The sequence below is a fragment of the Typopeltis vanoorti genome, chromosome 1, assembly GCF_054136105.1.
Source record: "Typopeltis vanoorti isolate ZY-2024b chromosome 1, IOZ_Tvanoo_1.0, whole genome shotgun sequence".
Taxonomy (NCBI): domain Eukaryota; kingdom Metazoa; phylum Arthropoda; class Arachnida; order Uropygi; family Thelyphonidae; genus Typopeltis; species Typopeltis vanoorti.
The window spans coordinates 154894514-154900513 of record NC_143549.1 but is presented as its reverse complement, the minus strand read 5'-3'; positions in this window follow the sequence as shown (position 1 = coordinate 154900513).

Genomic DNA, 6000 nt, shown 5'->3' with positions numbered 1-6000 from the left:
CTTTGGAAGGCCGTATAATCTGGAGATAAGTGGATGTAGAGAAAAAGAGAAAGGCGTAGGTTTCTTGGTAGTTCCATGGTCTTTTTTAGAATGTTGCTGGTTCTATTATGTATCTCTCTCTCGATGGGTCTCTCTCTAGCTCTGAGTATGTATCAGACTCTAATAACGCTAAGATTTTGTTATGGTAATATGTTTATTAGGACGTCAGTTGCATTACCCTTGTCAGCTTGGAGGAGAAAACAAAGAACTGATCACAAAACTATGTGGTCCTCATTTTAATAGCTTACTCGCCTTTCTAACAGACATCACACACCACATGAATAAACTCAAGAATTTCGGTCATTTTCAGAATGGACATCGGATTTTTTTCTCTTTTGTTTAATGAGTAAACTGCCCGCCACCGTAATATATTCGTACGTATGACTCTGTTATTTGCCATGACGCTAATTCTGAACAAACTAACAACAATTCTTATAATTACTGATGCCGTCATGGTGGAAGAATGATTCATAGTTTGGCAAATTGATGTTAAATGATGTGTATTTTTCAAAGGTCACCTGTCAGCAGTTTATTTGTGCACACGTTCTTGCACGTGCGTGTTTTTTTTTCTCTCAGGACGTAATGAAAATTATTCTCTCAAGTACTTCCTTATTTTTCAGATTTCATCCTTTCACTATTCTTACAGACGTGCACTGAGATATCGTTTATGAAAACCGATCAGACACATTATTATTAGCAACTGCAAAGAATCAAGAGACTATTGCTAATGACGATGTTATCAGTCTTTCTTATATCTTTTTCTATAAATAATGTTATTGACACAAATGTCTGTAGATTTGCAATAATAATTTACTCGAAACACGAATAAAAGCAATTTGCTAACTTATTAAGCTAATCTTTCAGCTTCTAAATCGCAAAAAATAAAATATAATAATATTATTATTTTTAAACAACTTGCTATCAAAGTTTCACTATCAACTTTCCCATCTATTCTCTCGTCCTGCATGCAGCTTAATTTGTCTGAAACTGCAGCCCATGAAATATATGCAAACAGATTAACTACCACTGATGTAATTGCAGTGCCAAATTCAAACAAACAAGTTTTTTTTTCAGAGGTAATAACATGAACTGATCTCTTGAAAACGAAACATTAATGATATGACTTCATCATTATTAAGACATTTTTATTCCATAATACTTTCGGTAGTGTTTTCCAAATGGCGTTGGATAATGTGCTGTAGTTTTTGGACTACACCATTCAACTAAATTTTAATATTTACGGCGATTTTTTTTCTCTCATGAGGAAATAGGAAACAACCTAATGTAAGTCAACAAAGTTCACCTTGAATCTATTTCGGCATCTCGAGAAGTAGTGCACAGAAAACATGGAAGAAGAAGAAGAAGAAAACAGTTTTGTCTCATACTTGAATCAGCGACCTCCAAATCGATCCTCTCTATTGACATTGAGAAAACCAATATGCCTGAAGAAATTTGAATACGTCATGTGTCCACCCTCTCATCATCGTCCTATATAAAACAGTGGTATGATTAAAACATTACCCGAGTTGTAACTCTATTACAAGATGAGACTATACAAAAAGCGGAAAAAACCTGACTCATCTTCTCCAACAATTACTAAATTACTCTAAATAAATGAATAAATAAATATAACAAAATAAAACTAAAGAAGAATATTTTTTGAAGATTATTCCTGATCAGAACTTTATTCATAAAAAATGAGCTACTGTAATTAATTAAGATTCATACAATTTCTATTCATATTGACAAAATAATTCGAGAATAAGCCATAAAAGCACATTTAAGCCGATCTCGTTAGCGAGGTTCCAATTACACATGCACCATTGAAAAAATACATATGGATACAAAATATATATTTAACTTCCAAAAAGTCTACATGAAAGAAACAGGTGGATCGATCTAAATCCATGGCAAAAAACATCAGGAATACGTATAATAAACTACCATGTTGTTCGAGTTCTCTCTCTCTTCAGTTTTGGCACTGTTGCTTTGTTAATGTTTCTACTAATCTGCTCAGGAATTATAACCTTTCATTCGGCTAAAACTCCCATAATTCTATTAATTTTCATTTCATTTTTATTTTGTTTAGAATTTGCTGCACACTTAACCGTATATTTTCAGTGATGAAGCTATCGTGGCCTGTAATAAATTGATATTTGTGATGTCAGAGTGCACCATAATGCTGGCTTCTTTTAAAATTTCACATATTAGAATCCTAATCTTAATAAATCTTAATCCTAATAGAATCCTAATCCTAATAAAATTTCCCACAATAAATCCTAATATATTTGAGATTTTTCGGAATGTTACGATATGACGAAAACCCAGGACATTATGATTAGTCTACATCATGGTAATCGTGTAAAATGATTAAATACAATAAGAAATGTCTCGTTTACGAGACCATGATGAGAGTAAAAAAAAAATACCCGTATTTATTAGTAGATCAGAAACAGTTCAAGGAGGGCATCAGAATAATTGCTTTTAAAATAAATAAATCACTTCAGAACTGTTTTTACTAGCTGATCAGTTGGGGTTGTTTAAAGCAAGCAAAACTAAAAGGATTAGAGTATATCATTAAATGTGTGTGTTTTGCGTGTCTGCCTTGGCCTTGTAGAATGAAAGAATCCAAGTTTCGGTCTAGATAAACGCCACCTCCATATCAAACGGACTAAACTCACCTTTTCTTGAAAAGCTTTATTAGAGGCTGTTCTTCGCGTCTTGGACTCCGAACCAGGGTTTTCCAGCCGAAGGGCAACATCGCGAGATTCTTGTGACTGCGCTACGGAGCCGCCTTACCAATCAATAAAATATTTTCTGTTACAATAATCCTTTGGCATTGGAATTCAAATTTTAGAAACCAAATCCTAAAACTTAAAAAAATATGCAAAAGGTAGTAAAAGGCCAAAAATACAACGAAAAAAATGGAATACCAGTAGTGTTTCAATTCTTACCTGATTCAAGTCTAAGAAAAGATTAACAGTATTCCTCTTCACCGTTTGTTTTTGGAATACAGCAGTGCACGATGGATAACGCAAATCCCTCAGCCAAGTGCTATTCTGGATCGCTTTAGCAACTAATGCCACCAAATCGAAATAGAAAAACACATCCAACTGAAATAACCGGGAAATAATTTGTAGTAAACTACAAATACACTAATCGAAATAATATCAATTATTTCGCGATTGACAAGTCAATATTTGATAGATATTAAGATATTACTACCTCTAATCCTCTGAGACTTGTCAGTGTACTTGCCTTCTGGAATCTTATTAATTCTGAAGGTTTTGGTTTTGCAAATAGAAAGGTCTGATTGCCATGATAAAAATCAGGATCTTCAATATCCTAAACAGGAATGTTGCGTGATTGAAAGACAAAGTGATTAGCTACAGTATAATATTATACTATATATTTGTAAATTTATGCAATAAGTTTAAGGGTTCAGATTCGCTTTCCCCCCCACACGAATACATAAATATGTTTTGTTATTCTTTACCTTTGTGAAGAAGAACCACATATAATCTCTCCCATTCATCTTGTTTACTTGGGCCTGTGTAAAGGAAAGAACTAATTTATTATATTGTTTGTTTATGTTAACTTGCTCTAGCTAAGAATTTTGTTATTGTATAATATTTCTGCTAATGTTAATTAATAATGTCTACTGATATTATATTACTTTTTCTATTAGTCATGTTAATATCAAACCATAAAAAATATGAAACCATAGCATATACTTGTATTATTGCTAATTCATGCTTTGACTCTCCATGCAATGTAAAACAGAGCATTAACAATAGTCACATTAATAGTAATATTCACATTCCAGTAATATTTCACTGTTCTGAATATCAAATCAATTTTACAGCAGATAATATAAAAATGACAAGCTATTCGTTTGACGTGTCTGCTTTGTACAATTGACAATATAGTCTACATTGTTCAGACCTTTGCAAAATACTATATACTCGTAGTTGGGTCTGGAACAGTGTCTCAATGAGCATCTGGCAGATGAGTAGCGATTTCAGTTTAATATGCACGGAGTGAGGAGACAGAACAATGAATGTAATATGTTGATAGAAATGCTTTGCAAGGTATGGAAGCAATAATCTGTATATCCTGTCCATGTTTATTTGTTATGATTTATTGGCCTGGATGATACTGAAGCATCAGCCAGGTCAATAAATCCAGTCTTTTCTTTAGGCATGAAGTATTTTCTTGAAGCAAATCACATAATGACGAAATATTCCTTATTTCTACAACTCCTACATTCCAACTGGCAGACAAGATTTTAGATATCCCATCACACAGGATTAAATGGAAAAAAATAAAATAAAATAAAACACTCAAAGTACTACATATAAGTACCTTTTGAAGAGACTATCTTTGAAGTTAGCAGCAGCAGCAGCAATTCTGAATTTCCAAATCTAAACAGGTAAGGCTGTACTGATTTAATAAAAATCTGGGATACAGTGATTTTATGACAAACTACAACCTAACATTTGTAAACCTGTTTTTATTCAACATTAGAGGGTGATAAAATCTCTACTACAGTTTTGAATTTTTCCCCACTATTAACGGATTGTTAATTGTTAGATTGTGTATTGTAACTCTATAACATGGAAACAGGATCATATTCATCTCCTTTAAGAAAGATGATAATTTTTTTACAGTTCTGTTGCAAATTACAGACAAATTGCAGCTCAATTGCTCTCACTTCTGTTCTCTCAAAAAACAATGTATGACAAAGGCATCAACGGCCAAAAATTGGGATCAGTTTACATGGTCGTTCTTGATATTTCTAAGGTATCTGATCCGGTTTGGCACAGAGGCCTACTGAGCAAATTACCATGCTGTGGTCTGACTCTACTCTACTCTCTGCAACTAGATAGCCAGCTTTTTTTTTTTCATTAGGAGTTTTGGTGGAATGTTTCCTGTGCTGAAATTTTCCTGTCAATGCAGAAATATCCCAGACCTTAATACTTTCTCCCACTCTCTTCCTCCTATATAAAAATGACCTGCTCTCACTGACTTCAAATTCTATTCACTCCTTTGCTGATGACATTCCTCCTTTCCATTTGAAATGCTTTGCAGTGTCGATTTATTAGAAACTTCAAGCTCTATCATACCAAACGTCTTAAACTATTATTTCATTAATATACTTTGATGTCATGAAGACAACCTTCTATAATTCAGTGCCACTAAACTAAGTCCTATCTAATCGCTTGCAAGAGAGAGAGAGAGAGAGAGAGAGAGAGAGAGAGAGAGAGAGAGAAAGAGATCTGACGTCTCTTCCCCCTAACTTTCGACAATACCCACATATTTAAACATATCAAATTTCACTTCTTGGGCTGACCTATACCACTAGCATTTCCTGGCAGAAATCAGCCATAATGTCTGCAGCTTCCAACAAAATACTCGGCGTGCTTTTCCGCTCGAGGCACAGCCTCTCACCGTACAACTGCTGACACTATAAATCACAAATCCGCGAAGTCATAGAATATTGCTAATACATTCGATATGGTACAACCAAATCCTCTCTAAGAACTTGATGCTATCCAAAAGAAGACAATTCGGCTAATTGATCCTCTCCTCCCTCTCTCGCTCGCGTACGCGCGCACACACGCGCGCACACACGCACGCACGCACGCACACACACACACACACACACACACACACACACACACACACACACACACACACACACATGCAAATCCACTCCAATTGCTCGCTCATGGAAGTTCATTTTCCGACTCGAGCCTGTTCTGCTCTACAGGTACTTCCATGGACAGCTCTTGGTCAATCCTCATTTGCAGTCCAACTCTACTCCAAACTTGCTGAACCAACTTTTCCTTCTTTCATTTCACCTACCTCTGTTCCAAAGAACAGAGGTAGGTGAAAGGTTTATCTAACGTATTCCAAGGTATCTTCAAACTTTTTTTTTTTTTCATTTTTAAGGACATC